The sequence below is a fragment of the Ranitomeya variabilis genome, chromosome 5, assembly GCF_051348905.1.
Source record: "Ranitomeya variabilis isolate aRanVar5 chromosome 5, aRanVar5.hap1, whole genome shotgun sequence".
NCBI lineage: Eukaryota > Metazoa > Chordata > Amphibia > Anura > Dendrobatidae > Ranitomeya > Ranitomeya variabilis.
Window position 1 is genome coordinate 177,418,148 of NC_135236.1, and position 14,615 is coordinate 177,432,762.

The following is a 14,615-nucleotide window of genomic DNA, read 5'->3' on the forward strand; positions in this document are numbered from 1 at the left end:
TCGCCACGCGCAAAACTCGCCATGCGCAAAACTTGCTGCACACAACTTGCTACACTAACCTGTCACATGCAACTCGACACACAAAAAGTTGCTACACGCATGTCGCCACACAAAACTCATCTCACAAAAGTCCCTACATGCATGTCGCCACACGCAACTCAACACACACAACTTGACACACGAAACTCGCCCTAAAACACACACAAGTCTGGTATCCTTCAAAAATAAAAATCTGATTAATAAGCAGACAAACTACAAGAGCAACAAATGTACCATATAGGAATCCGGCAGCTGTCAGTCACATGACCAGTCTATTATGTGTATGTGTGAGCTAATATATACTGCCAGGGGGTGGGCTTACTGTTGGCTGGGGATTTATCAGGCTGCCATTTTAGCTTACAAATACTGAGGTAAAAATACTGACCAAATAACGTGTGAACGAGGGCTAATACAGGAGGAGATGGCATACAGCTATATACTATATACAGGAGATGACACACAGGTATATACTATTTACAGGGGAGATGACACACAGGTATATACTATATACAGGAGGAGATGACACACAGATATATACTATATACAGGAGAGATGACACACAGGTATATACTATATAGAGGAGGAGATGACATACAGGTACATACTACATACAGGAGGAGATGACATACAGGTATATACTATATACAGGAGGAGATGACACACAGGTATATACTATATACAGGAGCAGATTACCTACAGGTATATAGTATATACAGGAGGAGATGACACAGGTATATGCTATGTATAGGAGGAGATGACATACAGGTATATACTATATACAGGAGATGACACACAGATATATACTATATATAGGTGAGATGACACACAGGTATATACTATATACAGGAGATTACATACAGGTATATCTAATATATAAAGCTGAATGTGTGTATGTATGTATGTGTGTATGTCCGGGATTGGCATCTGTACCGTCGCAGCTACAGCCACAAAATTTTGCACAGTCACACGTCTGGACCCCGAGAGCGTCATAGGCTATGTTGTGAGGTGAAATTTTAACCCCGCGCGTTCCAATTCACCAAACAATTTTGCTCCTATCTACATAATGGGGAAAAAGTGAAGGGAAAAGTGTTGGAGGAAAATTGACAGCTGCCAGATGTGAACAATGAGGACTTAAAGAATGAGAGCGATGGCGACAAAGAGTATATACCGTACAGTTGCTAAGGTGGGGCCCCGACATGGGATACTCACCACACACGGGGATATGAACACAAACACAAAATGCGCCACACACTACCACGTGCTTGAACACATATACCACCCTCAGCACACATTTCACCACACACACACACCAACCTCGCCACATAAAAGTCGAAACACAAAAGTCACCACTCAAAACTCGCTACATGCAAAACTCGCCATATGCAAAACTAGGCTCACGCAAAACTCGCCACACGTGCAAAACTCACCTCATGGAAAACTCACCTCATGCAAAACTTGCACACACAGAAAAATTGCCACATGTACAAAAGTTGCACCACATGCAAAAGTTGCCTCACACAAAACTTGCACATACTCAAAATGCACCACACATAAAACTCGCCACGCGCAAAACTCGCCATGCACAAATCTTGCTGCACACAACTTGCTACACTAACCTGTCACATGCAACTCAACACACAAAATGTTGCTACACGCATGTCGCCACACAAAACTCATCTCACAAAAGTCGCTACATGCATGTCGCCACACGCAACTCAACACACACAACTTGACACATAAAACTCGCCCTAAAACACACACAAGTCTGGTATTGTCCTTCAAAAATAAAAATCTGATTAATAAGCAAACTACAAGAGCAACAAATGTACCATATAGGAAATACGGCAGCTGTCAGTCACATGACCTGTCTATTATGTGTATGTGTGAGCTAATATATACTGCCAGGGGGGAGGGCTTCCTGTTGGCTGGGGATTTATCAGGCTGCCAATAGCAACCAATCACAGCTCAGCTTCTATTTTGCTACAGTTAATTAACCTGAGCTCTGATTGGTTAATATAGGCAACAAAGACATTCTCAGTATAACAAAGCTAATATATGTTGTGAAATGCTTCTATTTGCTTAGTTTTTGCCTTTTAATAATTACATTTCTATCTATTTGTTTTGTGGTTTTTGTGTGCAGAATAAATTTTTGTTAACACATTCTATTTTGCTAACAGCAGTCATTAACCCGGGCGAAGCCGGGTAGTATAGCTAGTATGGAGATAAAATACAAGTTACATTTATTACATTTATGATACCTTTCATTTGCACAGGCAGTTAGTGCAACGTTTCTTGTGATTTATTACTCTCCAACAGGGAAAGGGATAACGCTATTGCAATATTTTATATATAAGTCTATAAAAGTTGTTGTTGGAGCCACAAGCAATGAGTATGTGCACACATCATTTAGACGTTTACGTGGACTGATCGCCGACACGATATGACTGCAGATCAGTAAACATTTAAATGGCTGTTTACACAGCAGACTGCAGTAAATGAAGTGCACTGAGCGATCTAACATAAATTACTCAGCACACATAGGCTGCCATAGTTCTCGACAGTGGGAGTCCTGTTGATGCAGGATGATGCGCTGCTGAGATCATTTCATCATTTGCATTTATTCTAGGTTGTGCTTATCTGTTAGTGGCAGTATGAATGTTCACCTACTAGATTGCCCATTTTTTCAGTAGTGTAGACTTCGCCTAATTGTTTTAAATTCAGGGCTGTGGAGTCGGCGTCCATTTTGGTGGAGTCGCAATAAAATGGATAGACAGACTCCTAAAATATATAATAAATTGGGTACAATAGTTCAGTGCAGGATGTGCTGTAAATGTTTTCAGATCAATTTGGGAAAGTTATGAAATGTCCTATAAATGTCTGTTCTGTTCCTGATCTAAGGATCTGGGCTTTTAGTGGAGATGAATCTGTGCTGCACTTTATCTACAGTGGTGACCAGTGCTGTGGAGTCGGGAGGCAGGGAAATTGAGGAATCGAGGTTTGGCTTACCCACTCCACAGCCCTGGTTTTAATACATGCAGGTTTGCACTCCTTCCCACCTCGACCCAAACTACACTGCTCAAAAAAATAAAGGGAACACTAAAATACCACATCCTAGATTTCACTGAATTAAATATTCCAGTTGCAAATCTTTATTCATTACATAGTGGAATGCATTGAAAACAATAAAACATATAAATGATCAATGTAAATCAAAAGTAATATCACATGGAGATTTGGAATGGTACTCAAAATCAAAGTGGAAAATCAAATTACAGGCTAATTTAACTTTTGCGGAAATGCCACAATACAAGGAAATGATGCTCATTAGTGTGTGTGGCCTCCACGTGCCTGTATACTCTCCCTACAACAACTGGGCATGCTCCTGATGAGGCGACAGATGTTCTCCTGAGGGATCTCCTCCCAGACCATCAGTCAACTCCTCAACAGTCTGTGGTGCAACGTGACATTGGTGGATGGAACGAGACATGATGTCCCAGATGTGCTCGATTGGATTCAGGTCTGGGGAACGGGTGGGCCAGTCCATAGCATCAATGCCTTCATCATGCAGGAACTGCTGACACACTTCAGCCACATGAGGCCTAGAATTGTCATGCATCAGAAGTAACCCAGGGCCCACTGCACCTGTATATGGTCTCACATTGGGTCTGAGAATTTCTTTCCGATACCTAATGGCAGTCAGGCTACCTCTGGCTAGCACATGGAGGGCTGTGCGGCCCTTCAAAGAAATGCCTCCTCACACCATTACTACCAAACCGGTCATGCTGGAGGTTGTTATAGGCAGCAGTCCATTCTCCATGCTGTCTCCACACACCGTTACATGTGCTCAATGTGAACCTGCTCTCATCCGTGAAGAGCACAGGGTTCCAATGTCGAATCTGCCAATCTTGGTGTTCTCTGACAAATGCCAATCGCCCTGCACGGTGTTGCGCTATAAGGACCGCACCCACTTGTGGACGTCCGGCCCTCATGGACTGTTTCTGACAGTTTGAGCAGACACACGGATGTTAGTAGCCTGCTGGAATCCATTTTCCAGGGCTCTGGAACTGCTCCTTACACAAAGGAGGAGGTAGAGGTCCTGCTTCTGGGTTGTTGCCCTCCTACGGCCCCCTCCACGTCTCCTGGTGTACCGGCCTGTCTATGGGTAGCTGCTCCATGGTCTTGACACTGTGCTGACTGACACAGCTATCCTTCTTGCCACAGGTCACATTGATTTGCAATCCTGGATGAGCTGCACTACCTGAGCAACTTCTGTGAGTTGTAACCACCGCCTCATGCAACTGTACCTCTAGGGGTGAGAGAAATGACAAAATGCAAGTGACCAAAACAACAGCCAAAAAGGATGAGACCAGAAAAAAGGTCTGTTGTCACCCCCTGCTGAACCACTCATTTATACAGGTTGTCTTGCTAATTGCCTATAATTTCTACTTGTTGTCTGTACCGTTTGCACAACAGCAAGAGAAATTGACTCACAATCGGTGTTGCTTCATAACTGGACACATTGATTTCCAAGAAATTTGATTTGACTTGGAGTTAAACACCACAATGTAAGTTCTCTCTTTATTTTTTGAGAAGTGTATACAAGCATGCCCCTGTCACAAGCAATGATGCAATACCTAATGTCTGTAAGTGCATAACTAGAACTTAGACCTTGGTACCCTGTTAAAGATCAGAATCTGAAATTTTTGCGCAAATTTAGTATGCAGAACACACTAAACCCTTTCTATAATTTGCATCTCTGGTAGCCAGTACAATTTTGTCCAGTTTGACATGTTCAAATATCTAAATCACAAAAGAAAAAAATTTATATTAGACCCCCATTCCTAGATATTTTCTGAAAGCAGACATCACTTGCATATTGTCAAAATGCCACTCAGTACTTTATAATTGCAGGCACCTTAATGCTATTTTGCGTCAAAATGAAAGTCTTAGTTACTTACTGGTAACGGTATTTTTCGAAGCCCATGACAGCACCAAGAGAGAGGGGATCCGCCTTTCAACAGGAAACCTACAGACTAGTGATGAGTGAGTATACTCGTTGCTCAGGTTTTCCCGAGCACTCTCGGGTGGTCTCCGAGTATTTATGACTGCTCGGAGATTTAGTTTTCATTATCTCAGCTGAATGATTTACAGCTACTAGCCAGGCTGAGTACATGTGGGGGTTGCCTGGTTGCTAAGGAATCCCCACATGTAATCAAGCTGGCTAATAGCTGTAAATCATTCAGCTGCTCCGATGAAAACAATCTCCGAACACTAACAAATACTCGGAGATCACCCGAACGTGCTTGGGAAAACCCGAGCAACGAGTATATTCGCTCATGACTACTATAGACATAAAAGGGCGGCACCTCTCTCATGCATCAGTTGGATTACAGAGCACGAGAGGACCTCCCATGGTTAATGGTAGACAAGATACAATACTCCTAAACAACAGATAATTTCACACCCGTGAATACATACAAGTGGAAGAAGTGCTCACCCACACGTGAAGGGAGGGAATATAAGAGTGCTGTCATGGGCTCTGAAAAATACCGATACCGGTACCGGTAAGTAACTAAGATTATATTCGGTCTCCCATGGCAGCACCATGAGAAAATTACAGAGAGGTAAAAAATTTAGGAAGCAACTACAGCCTGAAGTACCCTTATTCCAAATGTGAGATTGGAAGAGGCACCGATATCAAGTCTATAATGTTTATAAAAGGTGGAAGAAGACCATGTAGCTGCCTTACATATCTGCTCGATTGAGACCTCCGATCTTTCCACCCAGGAGGCTGGCCTGACCCTGTGGAGTAAGCCCTCAGACTTTCTGGCGCTGTCTTGCCACCTGACGTATAAGCTAATGAAATGGCCTCCCTGATCCATCTAGCTAAAGTGCTTCTTGACACTTTAAGACCCTTTCCTGTAAGGACACAAATAAGGAATTATCCTACTTCCAAGGATTAGTGACTGATAAGTACTCTAACAGGCACCTCCTGACATCCTTCTGGTTCTTAGAATTGGGAGGGAAGGAAGGAAGGGAGAACTATTTCCTGCAACCTATGGAATTTGGAGGCTATGTTTGGTAAGATGGATCTGGTTTCAAGATAACCCTATCCTCCAGAAACTGGATGATATATGGTGGAAGCCTAGAAAGACATGAATATCACTCACCCTTTGGGCAGATGGTAATGCTACAAGGAGGGCTACTTTAAGGGAAAGCACCTTTATTGGGGCTGACTTGATTGGTTCAAATGAGGGATCTTTCATAGCTGTCAGGATCAGGTTTAGGTCCCAATGCATTATTCTCTCCTTAAGGATGGGCCTAGATCTAGTTGACAACTTAATAAATATAGCTATCCAGTAATTCCCCACAAGATCACAGCTAAACAGGGCCCACAGGGCTGATACCTGGACTTTGAGAGTACTAGTGGACAGACCCATCTCAAGACCCTTCTGAAGGAACTCCAGAATCCAACCTATTGGGACCTCCTCCCTGATCTTAAAATCTGAGGTAGACAAAAGCCTTTTCCAAGTTCTGGCGTAAATTTTGGTTGTGACCACTTTCCTACTCTTTAGAAGAGTGGCTATCAAATTAGGAGAAAAACCTCTTTCCCTCAACAATGACCTTTCAAATTCCACGCCATCAGGTGAAGCCCTGCTACTCGTGGATGGCAGACTAACCCCTGGAAGAGGAGACCCGGGAGCTCCGGTATCACCCAAGGCTCGGTGACCAACATGGTCCTCAGCCACAAAAAACATGCCCTTCTGGGCCAAAAGGGGGCAACCGCAATAATCTTTGCCCTGTCTTCACTGACCTTCCTCACTACCAGAGAGAGAGACTCATTGCCAGAGAGAGTAAAGATAATCCCAAAATATTCTTTAACTATATAAATAGTAAGAAACTAAAAAATGATAGTGATGGTCCCCTTAAAAATAGTCAGGGTGAAATGGTGGATGAGGATGAGGAAAAAGCGAATATGCTAAATGACTTTTTCTCAAGAGTATTTACACACGAAAATCCCATGACGGACAACATGATCAGTGATAACAACAATTCCCCATTAAATGTCACCTGCTTAACCCAGCAGGAAGTAGGGCGGCATTTAAAAATCATTAAAGTTGACAAATCCCAGGGCCCGGATGGGATACACCCCCGAGTACTACAGGAATTAAGTACTGTCATTGATAGACCATTATTTTTAATCTTTAAAGGCTCCATAATAACAGGGTCTGTACCACAGGACTGGCGTATAGCAAATATGCCAATATTCCAAAAGGGAACAAAAACTGAATTAGGAAATTATAGGCCAGTAAGCTTAACCTCAACTGTGGGTAAAATCCTGGAGGGCATTCTAAGAGATGCTATACTGTAGTATCTGAAAAGGAATAACCTCATGACCCAGTATCAACACGGGTTTCCTGTCAAACTAATCTGATAAGCTTCTAGGAAGAGGTAAGTTCCGGACTGGACCAAGGAAATGCAATGGACGTGGTGTATATGGACTTTTCAAAAGCTCAGACTGGTTCACAGTTAACAGTGGGGTACCACAGGGGTCAGTATTAGGCCTTCTTATACTTAACTACACCGCCATCAGTTCCTTCAGGTTAGATGAGCTACCTAACTCCTCTCCTCTCCAAATTCCCTGGACCATGACCTCACCCAGATGACATTCCCAACCTGTTGGGCTAGAGTCTGTAGTGACTAGCCAAGATATCCGTTTCACCCAGGGAACCCCTCTGGATAGATTAGCCAGGTCCAAGCACCACGTCAGAGAGAGTCTAACGCTCTCATCACCTGATGCTGGATGTTATCTAATTTACTAGCTGGTAGTCGACACTCCTGAATCTCTAGAATAGTCTAGAATTAGCCCTAGGAACTCCTTCATCTTTAAGGCTCTAGGCATGACTTCTTAATGTTCAATAGCCACCCGAAGCGTTCCAAGGTGGCCATTCTCTCTCTTACATGTATCGAGCAAATATCAGCCGACCTGCCCACAATAAGAAAATCGTCCAGATAGGGAATAATCAAGGCGTTGGTTTCACGTAGATGTGCCATGACTTCTGCTACAAACTTCGTGAAGACCCGAGGGGCAATAGCGAGACAAAAGAGGAGAGCTTTAAACTGAAAATGTTTAATTGTGCCCGCTATGACCACCGCAACCCTGAGGAACCAACCTTTGGTGCTCCATATGTATAGGCACATGATAGTACGCATCCTTAAGATCCAAGTTTTTAAAGACTGGCTTTATTGCTGATCTAATTGATTCCATTTTAAAGGGGCACACCTTCAAGAACTGGTTTAGAGCTCTTAGGTATATAATAGTTCTAAAGGAACCGTCTGGCTTCCGAATCAAAAAGAGGAGGGAATAAAACCCCTTACCCCCTTTCTTCTGACCGGGGAACCTCCACTAGGACAGCCTTACGCAACTGCTCCAGGACCTCTGCTTCCAGGGCTTGTTGTTCTGTGGAGGAGGACCAGGAAGTTGTTATCATGAACCCGTCCAGTGGAATTGAAAGAAACTCTAACCTCAGCCCTGATGTTATCAGGCTACAAACCCAGTCACTATTGGATAATTCATTCCAGGCAGGGTAGAAGGCCGACAGCCTACCACCCCCCCCACCCCCCACGCACCTGGGCCGTCAGTCATGGAAGCAGATTCTTATGCGTACAAGGTGAGCTCGCAAACATGAACCCTCTACCTTTCCTCCTATCATCCCACTTGGCTCGGTCACTGGAAGGCTTTCCATGGTTACATTTTCTCCTACTGAAGGGATGCCTGTAGGGGGGAACCGACAGACTGGGAAACTTATCGTCCCCTGCTTTCTCTAGAAGCTCATCCAGAACCGGCCCAAACAGGTACTCCTCCTCGGATGGAATAGCACAAAGTTTAGACCTGGCCTGAATATCCTTATGCCAGCATATTAGCCACAACGCTCTCCGGGTTGCATTTGAGAGGGCCGCAGCTTTTGCTGCCAACCTCACTGAGTCATCTGATAATAATGCTGCAGCACCCTGTATCATTGGTAACAACTCCAGAATAGTCTCTCTAGAAGTTCTCTCCTTTAGTTGAATCTCTAGTCGGTCCAACCAGACCATCATAGACCTGGCAGTACATGTAGCTGCTACCGCTGGCCCTAGAGCTCCTGTCGACATGTCCAAGGTATCCGCCTTCTTATCCAGTGGGTCCTTTAAAGTCCCCATGTCCACAAAGGGCAAAGAGGATTTTTTGACACCTTGGCTACTGCTGCATCAAGTTTCGGGGCCTTATTCCAAGAACTCGACACCAAGTCCTCAAAAGGATATTTCCTTTTAAAAGCAGGGGGAAGGGAACCTTTCCTCTCTGGTCATTTACACTCTGGGGTGTACAAGAGTGGATCTTGTCATTCAAGGGGAAGGACCTGCATTTCCTCTGGTCCAGACCCCCAAACATGACATGCTGAACTGACCACTCAGGCTTTGTCTTCACTATCCCTATGGTATTCCTGACAGCCTACACCAATTTATCCACTCGGTCTATGGGGAAACAGAAGTGGCCAGACTCGACTTCTGAAGAAGACGCTGAAGATGACCAGGAAGAATCCTCGCCCGGCAAAGTCACTTGAAGTGTCAGATTCCGGGGTCTTAGTTTTCCTTTTTTCCTTCCCCTTATGTGCCTCTCCTTAGGACAGGGACCTCATGGACTCCTTTACTTCAGTCCTAATAATCTCCCTTAGAATCATAGCGTAATTAGGCGTCTCCTCTGCTACTGTCTGCTGGATGCACGACTGGCACAGTCTCTTTAGACAAGAGTCCGGAAAGGGGGACCTGCAAAGTGCACACTCCTTATGTCTTGATTTCGCTGCACATTTCTTTCCCTGGCAGGAATCAGGAGAAAATAAAGGGAAGACTACATCACCGAGTAAACTTTCACAAAGATAACTTACCAGTGTGGATCAATGAAAAGGTACTAGATTATGAGGGGGACGCATCTCAGCCAAAGGATCTTCCCTGGAGGCTGCTGAATTGTCCACTCTGCTGGAGCTCCTCTGACTGCCCGCAGAATCCAGCCTTTCACATACACAGCCTATTCCTGCACTGTCACAGGGTCGTCACCGGGATGCTCGAAGCTTCTCTTTTTTTTTTTTTTTTTTTTAACTCAAACAGATTTTTATTAAGTAGAAAATCACAATAAACATTTTACAACAATACAGAGATATTGAGACTCCCCCCCCCCCCCCCGCGATATGTCCCAACATTACAAAACCCCCCCCTTCTCCCCATTTAGACAGTTCATGCTCTTCCCTTAGCATATCGTATACCGACATATACTTTAGTATTATATGATGACTCCTACTGTCTCCTTATAAACATGCAAATTGCCTCTTCTGAGAAAAAGAGGACTTAACTCTATAGCGCCACCTGTTGGAAGTAGCGATCCTACAAGTCACAATCAACCCTTTAACGAGTCGTGCAATGACTTAGGATAAAAGCCATATCAGTATCTCAATTCGCAGACACGGTGTTTCGGGCTGTTGGCCCTCGTCAGTGCCCACTGACGAGGGCCAACATCCCGAAACACCGTGTCTGCGGTGGGGTCTGATTGGCTTTTATCCTAAGTCATATTGCACGACTCGTTAAAGGGTTGTGACTTGTAGGATCGCTACTTCCAACAGGTGGCGCTATAGGTTAAGTCCTTTTTCTCAGAAGAGGCAATTTGAATATTTAAATTTCCCAGAGGAGCATTGCACGGCGAATAAGCCTCCTTACCTTGACAAGCCAGCTGGTATGTCACTCTCCATAAGGAGAAACGTTACCCCTTAGATCTTTATAAACAAACATCCCAAAAGAAAAAAAAAAAAACTCCCAGAACATTCTTCCCTCATTCCTACCCTACCCCAATTCCAGCCAAGGCGTCCACAGTTTATCATAACCTTTCTAGGGTAATAACATGTTTCACATATTGAAGGTAGTCTCCTCTCGAAGGTGGATCCTCTCTTATTCAGTTTCTTGCTATGACCTTCCGAGCCATGTACAATAGTCTAGCAATTGCCATCTTCAAATTGTTATCTACTCTTATATCCTCTACATATCCCAACAAACACACCACCGGTTCCCTTGGGACCACACATCTATAAGCCCCCTCTATTCGACTGATAATCACCAACCAGAAAGCAGCCAACCTCAGACACGTCCAGAGCATGTGAAGCAGTCCAGCATTGTCATTCCTATACCTAGGGCACTCCGAGTCAGACCGCAATCTGGCCTTATACAAAACATCTGGAGAGCTATACACTGTATGTAAGATATAAAGCTGAGACAGTCTATATGGTTCATTCAGTGACAGTTTTGGTATCCATTCTAACACAGACATCTATGTTTCATCCTCTAAACGGCCCAATTCTCTTTCCCATTTAGTTCTAGCGACTATCGGGAAACCCAGTAAATGAGTATGTAGTAGGTCTCTGTACAAGGTGGAAATAACCCCTCTCGTTGCCCCCTCTCCACACACATACTCCAGCACTAAATCGCCTTGAATTTTAAAAGTCTCCCCTGTTCTTAGCATTAAACGCATGTCTCACCTGTGCATATTGATATCCCCCAGAAGCCCTAATACCAAACTCCGATTGTAGCCGGGAAAAGGATTTCAGTTCTCGCCGCTCTAGAACCTGATAGATATATCGTATCCCCCTGGCTTGCCATAAACTCTGGTAAACATCCCATTGCCATAAACGCCGGTAAATTGTTATTAAACCACAGCAGGGAGAACCTGGTAAGACAGGTGAATGCTCGAGGCTTCTCACCGAGCTACTGCTGTACACGATGCTCCTGTTCCTGATGCTCACATGACACCATCCTTTAGAAAAGGATCAGGTCCCAGAAGCAAGGTCTGTGCAGGTGCCCTTTTAAACCCCCAGATATCTGGGTCAGAAGGTCTCTCCTGGTTTTCGGCACCATTTTTTGGGAGATTTTCTCCCCGAAGCTTGCCAGCCACGCCCCCCCCCGATGTGACCAGGTCCCCAGGCAGCCCACGGGTACGGAACATGTGACCAGCCACGCACCGACATCGGCTCACCGGCGTCTCACCAGGGTGCCTCCCTGACGTGTCACCAGAACCTGCACCATCAGGGCCCACCCCGGACACGTCACCAGGACCCGCCAAGCACGTCATTAGGGCCCAACGGACGCCCCCAGAGTGCCACATACGAGACACAGCCACCCAGCTCCCCCCCCCCCCCGTCTTAAGGCGCCGACCATCCCGAGCTGGTACACCTACCCGGATATGGCTCCACCTGCTCCATTCACTATCGTGCGGTCCCCCCGTGGCTCTTCCAAGCACCCGGCACCGGCCTGGGAATCAGATGAATCCTCTACCTTCTTCATAAGTGTGTCTGTAAGAGGTTCACCCGTCAAGGGCAGGAAACCGACTGATGCGTGGGAGAGGTGCCGCCCTTTTAAGTCTGTAGGTTCATGTTCTTGAAGAGATCCCCTCGCTTATGGTGCTGTCATGGGAGACCAAAAACTTTTTCTAGACGTTCATGGCTATGGTATGGTTTTCACAAAAATAGGAGAAAAAATAACCCACAACTTATTACCGAATTTCTGTCAAATACGACAATATCCTATATGTGAACATTGCACAGCTCAGCAACGAAGGAACACCATTTGGATTCTAGAGTGCAAAGTTTGCGAATCGGTTTTCCTTCGCCATGTTGCATTTGCAGAACCCTGGGGTACAGAGTATAGGAGAAATCCCCCATTATTGACCCCATTTTGGAAAATACACCTCTCAAGCTAGAGGTGTAGAAACATTTTACCCCTCAGGCATTTCAGATTTCTTTACTATTGACTTTGTTACATTATTTTTTTTTGTATATTTTACAAATTTAGCCCAAATTTTCTTCATTTCAATAGAAAAAAATATATACAGCATAATTACTCAATTTCTCCAGAGTACAGCAATGCCTTATATGTGGTTGTACACTACTGTTTGGCCACATGGTGAGTCAGAAGGGAAAGAGCACAATTTGGAGTGCAAATTTTTATGGAATGTTTTCTGTTGTCATATTCCATTTGCGTAGTCCTTGATATATTTTAAAGCGTCGCGGAATATGTTGGCGCTATATAAGATTATTATTATTAGTACAGAGGAAGCCCCTCATATGACCCCCCCCCCCCATCTCCCTCCTGCTGCCTATCAGCTCTACTGCAACCCCCTATCCTCCCCTACTGCACACTGGCTGTAAAAATGTAAAGGATCTTCTTTGTTGGCACTATTTGAGGAAATTGGTTTTTTAATGTATACTTTAAAGGGTTTCTTCCCTCATCTTTTTCCAGAACACCACTACTTTGCCACCGGGAAAGTTTTCCTGAAGATGGACAGTTCGAGTCAGCAGCATGGTCTCAGAGCTGGTCCAAAACGAGAGCTCTCCCATGTTCCTAGCTTTGCCTCTGCTGTATGGGAGAAATGTAGGAGCACTGAAGCTAGCTAACAGCCTGCAAGGGACGCACGCTCCTTGCATATGTGGTTACCTAAGCGGGGCTGTGGAGTTGGTAAGCCAGACCACAGACTCTGCAGCACTGCCTCACTACTGAGCATGGTCATTAGATCATGAACAGAACAGATATTTATAGGACATTTTGTAACTTTCCCAAATTATTATGGAAACATTTACAGCACATTCTGCACTGAACTACTGTACCCAATTTATCATATATTAAGAGTCGGTCCATTTTATACCGACAAACTCCGACTTCACAGCGCTGTACCCAAGTTGGACAATCAGACTGTACGGTGGCTGGTAACTTAGCCAAGCTGTAAACATTAAAAAGTACCTCCATTTAGAATGGAGAGGATTTTTCAAAAGAGACAAAATGCAAAGTTGCTTGATCTTACAAGCACTGTTATTTTACCCATTAATGAAGATACAGTGGGTACAGAAAGTATTCAGACCCCTTTTTTTCACTCTTTCATTGCAGCCATTTGGTAAATTAAAAAAAGTTAATTTTGTTCTCATTAACGTACACTCTGCACCCCATATTGACTGGAAAAAAAATGAAATTTTTGCAAATTTATTAAAGAAAAACTGAAATATCACATGGTCATAAGTAGTCAGACCTTTTGCTCAGACACTCATATTTAAGTCACATGCTGTCCATTTCCTCGTTATCCTCGAGATGGTTCTACTCCTTCATTGGAGGCCAGCTGTGTTTAATTAAACTGATAGGACTTGATTTGGAGAGGCACACACCTGTCTACATAAGACCTCACAGCGCATGACAGACCAAATGAGAATCATGAGGTCAAAGGAACCTGCCAAAGAGCTCAGAGACAATTGTGGCAAGGCACAGATCTGACCAAGGTTACAACAGAATTTCTGCAGTACTCAAGGTTCCTAAGAGCACAGTGGCCTCCACAATCCCTAAATGGATGAAGTTTGGGACCAACAGAAGTCTTCCTAGACCTGGCTGTGCAGCCAAACTGAGCAATCATGGGAGAAGAGCCTTGGTGAGAGAGGTCAAGAAGATACCCAAGATCACTGTGGCTGAGCTCCAGAGATGCAGTAGGGAGATGGGAGAGTTTCACACAGTCAACTATC